Raw genomic sequence first — 12407 nt, forward strand, 5'->3', positions numbered from 1 at the left:
CAACGGAAGCGTTTGGTTGATGTAGTCGTACGTCTCCACGGCCCGACCGATCAAGCACCGAAACTACGGCACCTCTGAGTTCTAGCACACGTTCAGCTCGATGACGATCCCCGGACTCTGATCCAGCAAAGTGTCGGGGAAGAGTTCCGTCAGCACGATGGCGTTGTGACGATCTTGATGTACTACTATCGCAGGGCTTCGCCTAAGCACCGCTACAATATTATCAAGGACTATGGTGGAAGGGGGCACCGCACACGACTAAGAATATGATCACGTGGATCAACTTGTGTCTCTAGGGGTGCCCCTGCCTCCGTATATAAAGGTTCAAGGGAGGGGGGCCGGCCGGCCAAGGTGTGGTGCGCCAGGAGGAGTCCTACTCCTTCTGGGAGTAGGACTCCCCCCTTTCCTAGTTGGAATAGGATTCGTGGAGGGGGGGAAAGAGGAGAGAGAGGAGGAAGGGGGGCCGGCCCCCTTTCCTTGTCCAATTCGGACCAAGGGGGGAGGGGCGCGCGGCCCATCTCTGGCCACCTCTCCTCTCTTCCACTAAGGCCCACTAAGGCCCATATACCTTCCGGGGGGTTCCGGTAACCTCCCGGTACTCCGGTAAAATCCCGATTTCACCCGGAACACTTCCGATATCCAAACATAGTCTTACAATATATCAATCTTTATGTCTCGACCATTTCGAGACTCCTCGTCATGTCCGTGATCACATCCGGGACTCCGAACAACCTTCGGTACATCAAAATGCATAAACTCATAATATAACTGTCATCGTAACCTTAAGCGTGCGGACCCTACGGGTTCGAGAACAATGTAGACATGACCGAGACACGTCTCCGGTCAATAACCAATAGCGGAACCTGGATGCTCATATTGGCTCCTACATATTCTACGAAGATCTTTTATCAGTCAGACCGCATAACAACATACGTTGTTCCCTTTGTCATCGGTATGTTACTTGCCCGAGATTCGATCGTCGGTATCCTATACCTAGTTCAATCTCGTTACCGGCAAGTCTCTTTACTCGTTCTGTAATACATCATCCCGCAACTAACTCATTAGTTGCAATGCTTGCAAGGCTTAAGTGATGTGCATTACCGAGAGGGCCCAGAGATACCTCTCCGACAATCGGAGTGAAAAACCCTAATCTCGAAATACGCCAACCCAACATGTACCTTTGGAGACACCTGTAGAGCTCCTTTATAATCACCCAGTTACGTTGTGACGTTTGGTAGCACACAAAGTGTTCCTCTGGCAAACGGGAGTTGCATAATCTCATAGTCATAGGAACATGTATAAGTCATGAAGAAAGCAATAGGAACATACTAAACGATCGGGTGCTAAGCTAATGGAATGGGTCATGTCAATCAGATCATTCAACTAATGATGTGATCCCGTTAATCAAATAACAACTCTTTGTCCATGGTTAGGAAACATAACCATCTTTGATTAACGAGCTAGTCAAGTAGAGGCATACTAGTGACACTTTGTTTGTCTATGTATTCACACATGTATTATGTTTTCGGTTAATACAATTCTAGCATGAATAATAAACTTTTATCATGATATAAGGAAATAAATAATAACTTTATTATTGCCTCTAGGGTATATTTCCTTCAGATTCACCGGGAAGAAGTGCGAGGAGCTCGCAGAAAGATTTGCCAGAAAAGGTTCTCTCTCGGAGGAGCTGAATATAGGGCAAGGGAAAATGGTCATTTTAAGAATGTTATAACATGGTGAAAATGGTACCGTCGGAACAAGCTCGGCGAATTGAGAACGTGGGCTTTCGAATCACCTGATTCAGAGATACGAGTGAAGTGATATGATGGTTTTTCTGCGTGGAACCTTTATGCCATTATTTTATTTGCATACAGGTCCTTGCTAGTTAATCCACCAATAAAAGAGAAAGTTCACTGTTGCACTGGGCCGGCTCGGGCTGAAATTGCCGCTGCTACTACTGTGCACATGGGCCAAGCCCAACTACACCGTGCATGTGATGCAGAAGGCGTATTTCAGGCATTACGCTTTCGGCGAAGTGGTAGCATACTCCAGAGAGTATGCCTCCACTTAATCTGATGGGCGGGGCCAACCAGCGGCTAGAGCCGCTGACGGGTGGGGCCGCGAGCCCACTGACATGCTCGGGAGAGGGGGGGCTTTTTCTTCTTCTTCCTGCCCGCGCTCGACTGAGGAGCAGTGGAGCTCGATGGCATTTACCGGCAACTCCGGGCACCTCTGATGATGCTCTAGCGATGGATGAGCTCACTGTTGAACGACGCATCCATTGGTCCCATCAACGGTCGGCCGGGTGGACCTAGACGATGGCAGACTCGATGCCAGCAATAGGAGCTTCGGGTGATGTAGGGCAGGTCGCTACGGTGGCGGGGGAAGGGACGAGGAGTGGTGGGAGGGCTCCACCATGGCCGAGGGTAAATAGCCCGGGCAAGATGCCCGAGCCAGATGCCTCCATGGGCGCGGACAAGCTCCGGCGAGCGTGTGGTGCACTGCAAGACCCCTTGAGGCAACGAGAGAGAGAGCAGAGGAGATGCTCATGCAGTACAAGGGACGCGCGGGTGCGGACAAGGCAAGCACAGAGTCGCCAGACAACGCGATGCTCGGTGCATCCGCGGCAGTGTCGGCTGGCACCGTTGAGGAGGTTTTTGGAGGGAGGGAGGGGTCTAGTAGGCTACATGGCGGGAGGAGGGGGCTAGAAGAAACGAGGGACGCGGAGAATGGGCAAAGAAAAAATGTTCTGAAGCAAAATGACATCCTGGACGCGGCCAAAACTAGCAAAGCGCGCACACTGGCATGCAAGGAGCATGGTCACCATGTGCACCGACATGTGCATGGTGACTAAGCTTATCCGACCATGTCCAGCGTGTAGTCCATTACAAATGGGACCCCTCTGAAGTGATGAATTGACTAAAGAGGCTTTAGGTTGATTAGATAGCTCAGAGAAAGTTTACTGTATCAAACTTAGGCATGAAGCTGTGGTAAAATGGCTTGGTAAAAGGGACAACAAGCTTGTCAAAGGGGTTAAGGGTAGGAAGGACTACAGTCCTGTGAAGTTTGAAAGGATTTGGGCAAAGATTTATCATACTTGCTTTGCAACTGACAATATGGTCCAGAAACTTGATTTAGATGAGGCACTTACATGGAGTGTTGAATTGAGCTGAAACTTGGTATATCATGATGATATGGACATAAGAAGATATTGTAAAAATTTCATACCATTTGGACATGCCAAAATAGTACTTCCTTCACACTGATCGTTTCTTGACAAAAGCTTGGTATAGGGAGACATGCTTGATGAAATGAGACCAAATTTGGTATAGGGAAGTTATATAGGTATGATCATGCTATGGTAAATTTTCAGCAATTATGAAGCAATATACAATATAGTCACTTCACACACTGAAAATATTTTCAGAAACAAAGAATTGAGGGTGTGCTTGCATAGATTGTTGGATGGAGCTGAAATATGGTGGAGAGTAACGATTTGAGCATATGAAGGAGTTTGCAAAATTCCAACTCATTTGGATTAACCAAGCTAGTACTTCCTTCACAAATCTTCCACTTGAACAGAAATTTGGTAATTTGCTTGGAAGATAAACTAGGCAAATGGAGCTGAATTTTGGCATGTGGAAATGATTTGGGTAGTAACGAGTGCACAAAAAGTTTGGGAGCAATCAAGAAAATATAAATAGCACTTCCTTCACAAAGTGCCATTTTGGACAAAATACAACAATGAATATTCCTGAATTATTTTTGAAATTTACAAGGAAGGGTTTGGACATATTTGTTGAGTATATGATCCAAAGAATTTAAGAATTTTGTAGGAATTAATGTCAAGGCAGAAATATAGGTTGCTTCACAACCTCGGTCAAAGAGGGTTATTCCTTTAATAGAGAAAGGAATATTCCCTAGAAAAAGAATTTGGAGTTGAGCTAGAATGGAATGACATTATCTTGTGAAAGATTTGAGAATGATGAACCAGTTGGGAGAAGAAAGAATGATGATCTCCCAAGTTTCAAGTCCGAAGAACTACCCCAAAAGCAAAAATCAGAGCAAAAACCAAAGAAATCAAAAAGAAAAATAAAGGGCCAAAGATTGGGGTGTTACAACTCACCCCCCTTACGAAAACTCTCGTCCTCGAGATTTGGTTGCTCAAGGAACAAGTATGAATATGACTTAAGGAAACCGTTTCCAACTCAGGTATCCTTTTTCGTATATTGTTCGCTCCCGAATTTCATATGATGTGATTACCTTGCTCTAGGGTGGTTTGCTTCACCTTTCACTGGTCTTTCCTCATCTGTGAAACCTGATGCTAACTTAGATTCGTTCATATCTACCGGTAATATCCTGAGATAATTTTCCTGGGGGCACGCAACCTTTTAATTCCTTCCATCTAGTTGCTCAAATAAAAGCATGTCTACCAAGTTTAAACAATGCTGATATTCATAGCCATTCTCTTGTCTGAATCTGACTGCCTGTAGGTAGTAGTGAATCATCTGTGTTTGTTTCTTTGTCCCGAGCTTGAAATATGTACGAAAGAATCGACAGTTTCCTGTTATGGGCAGTATAAATGGGTACGACTGAAGGAAATATGCCCTAGAGGCAATAATAAAGTTGTTATTTATATTTCCTTGTATCATGATAAATGTTTATTATTCATGCTAGAATTGTATTCACCGGAAACTTAGTACATGTGTGAATACATAGACAAACAAAGTGTCACTAGTATGCCTCTACTTGACTAGCTCGTTGAATCAATGATGGTTATGTTTCCTAACCATAGACATGAGTTTTCATTTGATTAACGGGATCACATCATTAGAGGCAATAATAATGTTTCATTTGTTGCTATTGCTTTCTCCATAACTTATACATGTTCCTATGACTATGAGATCATGCAACTCCCGAATACCGGAGGAACACTTAGTGTGCTATCAAAAATCACAACGTAACTTGGTGACTATAAAGATGCTCTACAGGTGTCTCCAATGGTGTTTGTTGAGTTGGCATAGATCGAGATTAGGATTTGTCACTCCGAGTATCGGAGAGGTATCTCTGGGCCCTCTCGGTAATGCACATCACTATAAGCCTTGCAAGCAATGTGACTAATCAGTTAGTTGCGGGATGATGCATTACGGAACGAGTAAAGAGATTTGCTGGTAACGAGATTGAACTAGGTATTGAGATACTGACGATCGAATCTCGGGCAAGTAACATACCGATGACAAAGGGAACAACATATATTGTTATGCAGTTTGACCGATAAAGATCTTCATAGAATATGTGGGAGCCAATATGAACATCTAGGTTCCTCTATTGGTTATTGACCGGAGACGTGTCTTGGTCATGTCTACATAGTTCTCAAACCCGTAGGGTCCACACACTTAACGTTCGGTGACGATCGGTACTATGAGTTTATGTGTTTTGCTGTACCGAAGGTAGTTTGGTGTCCCGGATTTGATGTGTACCTTACTAATGCTCGCAGTAGTGCCTGGGTATTTGATACTGGTTTAGTTGCTAACATTTGCAACTAGAAACAGGGGCTACGGATTATGCGAAGATTGGCTAAGGACGAGGTGATGATGCACGTGGGAAATGGTTCTAAAGTCGATGTGATCGCCGTCGGCACGCTACCTCTACATCAACCTTCGGGATTAGTTTTAGACCTAAATAATTGTTATTTGGTGCCAGCATTGAGCATGAACATTATATCTGGATCTTGTTTGATGTAAGACGGTTATTCATTTAAATCAGAGAATAATGCTTGTTCTATTTATATGAGTAATATCCTTTATGGTCATGCACCCTTGATGAGTGGTCTATTTTTACTAAATCTTGATATAGTGATACACATGTTCATAATATTGAAGCCAAAAGATGCAGAGTTGATAATGATAGTGCAACTTATTTGTGGCACTGCCGTTTAGGTCATATTGGTGTAAAGCACATGAAGAAACTCCATTCTGATGGACTTTTGGAATCACTTGATTGTGAATCACTTGGTACTTGCGAACCATGCCTCATGGGAAAGATGACTAAAACTCCGTTCTCCGGAACAATGGGGTGAGCAACAAAGTTATTGGAAATCATACATACTAATGTATGTGGTCCAATGAACATTAAAGCCCGCGGTGGATATCGTTATTTTCTCACCTTCACAGATGATTTAAGCAGATATGGGTATATCTACTTAATGAAACATAAGTCTGAAACATTTGAAAAGTTCAAAGAATTTCAGAGTGAACTGGAAAATCATCATGACAAGAAAATAAAGTTTCTATGATCTGACCGTGGAGGTGAATATTTGAGTTATGAGTTTGGACTTCATTTGAAACAATGCGGAATAGTTTCGCAACTCACGCCACCTGGAACACCACAACGTAATGGTGTGTCCGAACGTCGTAACCGTACTTTATTGGATATGGTGCGATCTATGATGTCTCTCACTTATTTACCGCTATCGTTTTGGGGTTATGCTTTAGAGACGGCTGCATATATTCACATTAAATAGGGCACCATCTAAATCCATTGAGATGACACCTTATGAACTGTGGTTTGGCAAGAAACCCAAGTTGTCGTTTTGTTAAAGTTTGGGGCTGCGATGCTTATGTGAAAAGCTTCAACCTGATAAGCTCGAACCCAAATCGGAGAAATTTGTCTTCATAGGATACCCAAATGAGACTGTTGGGTACACCTTCTACCACAGATCCGAAGGCAAGATATTCGTTGCTAAAAATGGATCCTTTCTAGAGAAGGAGTTTCTCTCGAAAGAAGTGAGTGTGAGGAAAGTAGAACTTGACGAGGTAATTGTACCTTCTCCCTTATTGGAAAGTAGTTCATCACTGAAATTAGTTCCAGTGATTCCTACACTAGTAAGTGAGGAAGCTAATGATGATGATCATGAAACTTCTGATCAAGTTACTACCGAACCTCATAGGTCAACCAGAGTAAGATCTGCACCAGAGTGGTACGGTAATCCGATTCTGGAAGTCATGTTACTTGACCATGACGAACCTATGAACTATGAGGAAGGGATATTGAGCCCAGATTTCACAAAAGGGCTTGAGGCCATGAAATCTGAGATGTGATCCATGTATGAGAACAAAGTGTGGACTTTGGTTGACTTGCCCGAAGATCGGCAGGCCATAGAGAATAAATGGATCTTCAAGAAGAAGACTGACACTGATGGTAATATTACTGTCTACAAAGCTCAACTTGTTGCAAAAGGTTTTCGACATGTTCAAGGAGTTGACTACAATGAGACCTTCTCACCCATAGCGATGCTTAAGTCCGTCTGAATCATGTTAGAAATTGTCGTATTTTATGATTATGAAATTTGGCAAATGGATGTTAAAATTGCATTCGTTAATGGATATCTTAAAGAAGAGTTGTATATGATGCAACCAGAAGGTTTTGTCAATCCAAAAGGTGCTAACAAAGTGTGCAAGCTCCAACGATCCATTTATGGACGGGTGCAAGCCTCTCGGAGTTGGAATATACGCTTTGATAGTGTGATCGAAGCATATGGTTTTATACAGACTTTTGGAGAAGCCTGTATTTACAAGAAAGTGAGTGGGAGCTCTGTACCATTTCTGATATTATATATAGATGACATATTGTTGATCAGAAATGATACCAAATTTCTGAATAGCATAAAAGGATATTTGAATAAGAATTTTTCAATGAAATACCTTGGTGAAGTTGCTTATATATTGGGCATCAAGATCTATACAGATAGATCAAGACGCTTAATTGGACTTTCATAAAGCACATACCTTGATAAAGTTTTGAAGAAGTTCAAAATGGATCAAGCACAGAAAGGGTTCTTGCCTGTGTTACAAGGTGTGAAGTTGAGTCAGACTCAATGCCCGACCGCTGCAAAAGATAGAGAGAAAATGAAAGGTGTTCCCTATGCTTCAGCCATAGGCTCTATCATGTATGCAATGCAGTGTACCAGACCTGATGTGTGCCTTGCTATCAGTTTAGAAGGGAGGTACCAAAGTAATCTAGGAGTGGATCACTAGACAGCGGTCAAGAACATCCTGAAATACCTGAAAAGGACTAAGGATATGTTTCTCGTATATGGAGGTGACAAAAAGCTCGTTGTAAATGGTTACGTCGATGCAAGCTTTGGCACTGATCCGGATGACTCTAAGTCACAAACCGGATACATGGTTTTACTAAATGGTGGAGCTATCAGTTGGTGTAGTTCCAAGAAAAGCGTCGTGGCGGGATCTACATGTGAAGCGGAGTACATAGCTGCTTCGGAAGCAGCGAATGAAGGAGTCTGGATGAAGGAGTTCATATCCGATCTAGGTGTCATACCTGGTGCATCGGGTCCAATGAAAATCTTTTGTGACAATACTGGTGCAATTGCCTTGGCAAAGGAATCCAGATTTCACAAGAGAACCAAGCACATCAAGAGATGCTTCAATTCCATCCGCGATCAAGTCAAGGAGGGAGACATAGATATTTGCAAGATACATACGGATCTGAATGTTGCAGACCCATTGACTAAGCCTCTCTCACGAGCAAAACATGATCAGCACCAAGACTCCATGGGTGTTAGAATCATTACAATGTAACCTAGATTATTGACTCTAGTGCAAGTGGGAGACTAAAGGAAATATGCCCTAGAGGCAATAATAAAGTTGTTATTTATATTTTCGTGTATCATGATAAATGTTTATTATTCATGCTAGAATTGTATTAACCGGACACTTAGTACATGTGTGAATACATAGACAAACAGAGTGGTACTAGTATGCCTCTACTTGACTAGCTCATTGAATCAATGATGGTTATGTTTCCTCACCATAGACATGAGTTGTCATTTGATTAATGGGATCACATCATTAGAGAATGATGTGATTGACTTGACCCATCAGTTAGCTTAGCACGATGATTGTTTAGTTTGTTGCTATTGCTTTCTCCATAACTTATACATGTTCCTATGACTATGAGCTCATGCAACTCCCGAATACCGGAGGAACACTTAGTGTGCTATCAAATGTCACAACGTAACTGGGTGACTATAAAGATGCTCTACAGGTGTCTCGTCATGTCCATGAGTCTCGAAATGGTCGATACATAAAGATTGATATATTGGACGACTATATTCGGACATCGGAAGTGTTCTGGGTGATTTCGGAGAAAACTGGAGTGCCGGAGGGTTACCGGAACCCCCCGGGGAAAGTTGGGCCTTCATGGGCCATAGGGAAGAGGGGAGTCAGCCCACAAGGCGTAGCTGCGCCCCCTCCCTATAGGGAGTCCGAATTGTACTAGGGAGGGGGGTGCGCCCCCCTTTCCTTCTCCTCTTCCTCTCTGTTCCTTCCTTCCCCTTCTCCTCCAAGTAGGACTAGGAAAGGAGGAATCCTACTCCTACTAGGAGGAGGATTCCTCCTCCCTTGGCGCGCCACTAGGGCCGGCCGGCCTCCCCCTTGCTCCTTTATATACGGGGCAGGGGGGCACCCTAGAACACAAAAGTTGATTGTGTCCAGCCGTGTGCGGTGCCCCCTCCACCATAATCCACCTCGGTCATATCGTAGCGGTGCTTAGGCGAAGCCCTGTTCCGGTAGCATCATCTTCACTGTCATCACGCCATCGTGCTGACGAAGCTCTCCCTCAACACTTGTAACATCCCAAATTTTCAATTTGGAATGTTATACATAGATCATATCGTAGCGGCCGCACCGCCGCCTGCCGCGCTGCCGCCTGCGCCGCCGCCAAGCCCTCGCCGGAGCCCCTCGCCGAAGGTAGCCGCCGGTTCCAACCGCCGGTTTTTCTAAAAAAAACCATTCGGTTTTATTTTTTTTCAAAACCCTAGTTTTCGTTTTTTTAAATAAATACATCGGTTTTTCTCCGGTTTATTTATTTAGCGAGTGTTCGCTCGTTCGTTCGTTTTAACGAATGCGTTCTTCGTTTAGATCCAGATAACGAACGTTCGTTCGTTAATATGTTCGTCGTTTTTCTTTTTATCGGATTTATTCCGCGATTTTTCTGATCGCAATTTCTGATCCGATCTTAGTTTCTGTTTATCTTTTCGCTCGTTTATCGGAATGAGGCGATTCAAGCGCCTGGAGTTTCGTCTCGAAACCCTCTTTCCGGTTAATCAACTCAAACAAGTTTTTGTTACTGTAAAATTTGACCTAGTTTCAGATTAGGAAACGAAGTGGTTTTCTTTCGCCGTTTGACTTTCGTTGCTTCGTTTGATTTGATTCTTTTTGCGTATCGGAGTTCTTAAGTTGAACCTTCTGGTCAACCTCTCTTATTTGAGTTTTGCTTGTGCATCGTTGCTTGTTACTTATGTATGTTATTGTTTGCTTGCGATAGAATTCCCGGAGTGCGAAGCGTGTTACTACGAGTCTCTAGGATTCGTGGATTGTCAGCAAGGCAAGTAACACTTTGATCATATCCCATTATTACCCAGTTTTTATGCATTAGTTCCAATCCTCAAACATTGCATGATTAGGATGTCATTAACTTGTGGGTTGGGAAGTAGTTGTTGAGGTAGAACCTATTGCCCTGTTATATTCAAACCCTTGGGAGTTACTTCTACGTATTGCTTATATTGCTATGCTATGCTCGTAGACGTGGTTTGGGTTTGAGTGAAATTCATGACAGATGTGAGATTGTTAATTAATGGTTCAACTTAAGGTGGCAACTTAATCAAACAACTGGGTGGATTGAGGCACCTGGGGAACCCAGTGTTGTCTGTAATTTTGTTTGGAAATCCCGGGGTAGCCGTGTGATCTTCCTATGGACCGCCACCCAGGCTCAAAGGGAACTGAGATGATTCATGCTAGAAACTTCCGTGTGCAGCCACAAGCTATTATGGGCTCTAGCATAGTTGAGTAAGTTACGTGAAGCTCTTGAAAAGGTAGATCAGCAGGTAGTGGGTTTTGTAGGTTTGGTATGGTCAACCCGGAGTAGAGAGTTAACGTTTCTGAAAGACTGTGTCTCGGTCATCCGTTTCTCAAACACCATGTAGTGCGAGAATTCCAACGGAGGCGATCGAGTCTTGTGGGGAAAAGTGCGCAAACCTCTTCAGAGTGTACAATCTAATCATGGTTAGCCGTGTCCCCGGTTATGGACAATTCTTGAGTATCTAGTACTTGGGATATCACATGTATCTCACCATGTTTAATTAATACTATTGGGTTGTTAACCACTTTAGATGGGATTGAGTTGGGGGTACCTTCTCAATGATGTTTCAACCACCATGATAGTTAAATAAAAATCTATTCCTTTGTTGTAGGAAAAAATTGGCTTTTCGCAAAAAAACTATAACCATGGAGCTTTCCACCAGCCAAATATGCATGTAGTGATAGCATTATTCTGTTTCTGCTCTACTGTGTTATATTGCCAGCATATTCCATGTGCTGACCTGTTTTCGGGCTGCAACGTATTATGTTGCAGACTTTTCAGACGAGGAGTAAGGTTCGTTAGGTCGTTGTCGTGCAGCTCAGCTATGCCGTTGGAGTTGATGGACTCACCTTATCTTCCAAGCATTCCGCTGTTATCGCATTAGATGGCCTTAAGCCATATTATTGTAATAAGTTCTCTTTGGAGACATTTGATGTAATAGTGTGTGATTGCTACTCTGTTATAAATCCTTCGAGTACTGTGTGTGTCAGCATTACCGATCCATGGATGACACTGAAGCACAGAGACTTGACCATCTAAGATCGGTTCGCTACAAGATGGTATCAGAGCACACACTGAGTGTAGGACACGACCACTAAGATAAACCCTAGGTCACACTTCTCTTCTCATTTCTGACTCCTCTCCATTTTCTACTCTTTAGGATGACGGAGATGAAGAACAAGTTTGCACAACCAGATGAAGACACACCTTTTGGACGCCACTTGAAGGAAGTCACTAGGTACTTGAACATTGGAATACCAAGCTTCACCGGGACGTACAACGCCACTTTACCTGAAGAGGAGTGCTGGATGATTCGAGTACAAGTTCCAGGAAGGACGTTCTCACCAACTTCTAAACCCATAGAATTTTCCTTCGATGCACCAACCTGGAGTTTAGGAAAGAGCATGGCAGCTCACATCACCATGGGACGCATTGGAGAAGTTTACAACAGGGAGCTTAAGGACACTATCTGCCAAATATGTGGGCGCCGAGATGAGCAATGGGGAGTAATTAGCACTAAGAAGGATAGATCCATTGCAGCTTTCATCCAGGAGTTAAACCATCACATTCGACGTCAGGAGAACCAGATGTGTGTGTGTAACACCCCGAGACCGATGTGCCAGGTGTCGTCCAGTTATTCGCTGTTGTTGCCTTGTCATTGCTTGCGTGTCATGCATTGCATATCATGTCATCATGTGCATTTCATTTGCATACGTGTTCGTCTCATGCATCCGAGCATTTTCCCC

The sequence above is a fragment of the Triticum aestivum genome, chromosome 3A (genome assembly GCF_018294505.1).
Source record: "Triticum aestivum cultivar Chinese Spring chromosome 3A, IWGSC CS RefSeq v2.1, whole genome shotgun sequence".
Taxonomy (NCBI): domain Eukaryota; kingdom Viridiplantae; phylum Streptophyta; class Magnoliopsida; order Poales; family Poaceae; genus Triticum; species Triticum aestivum.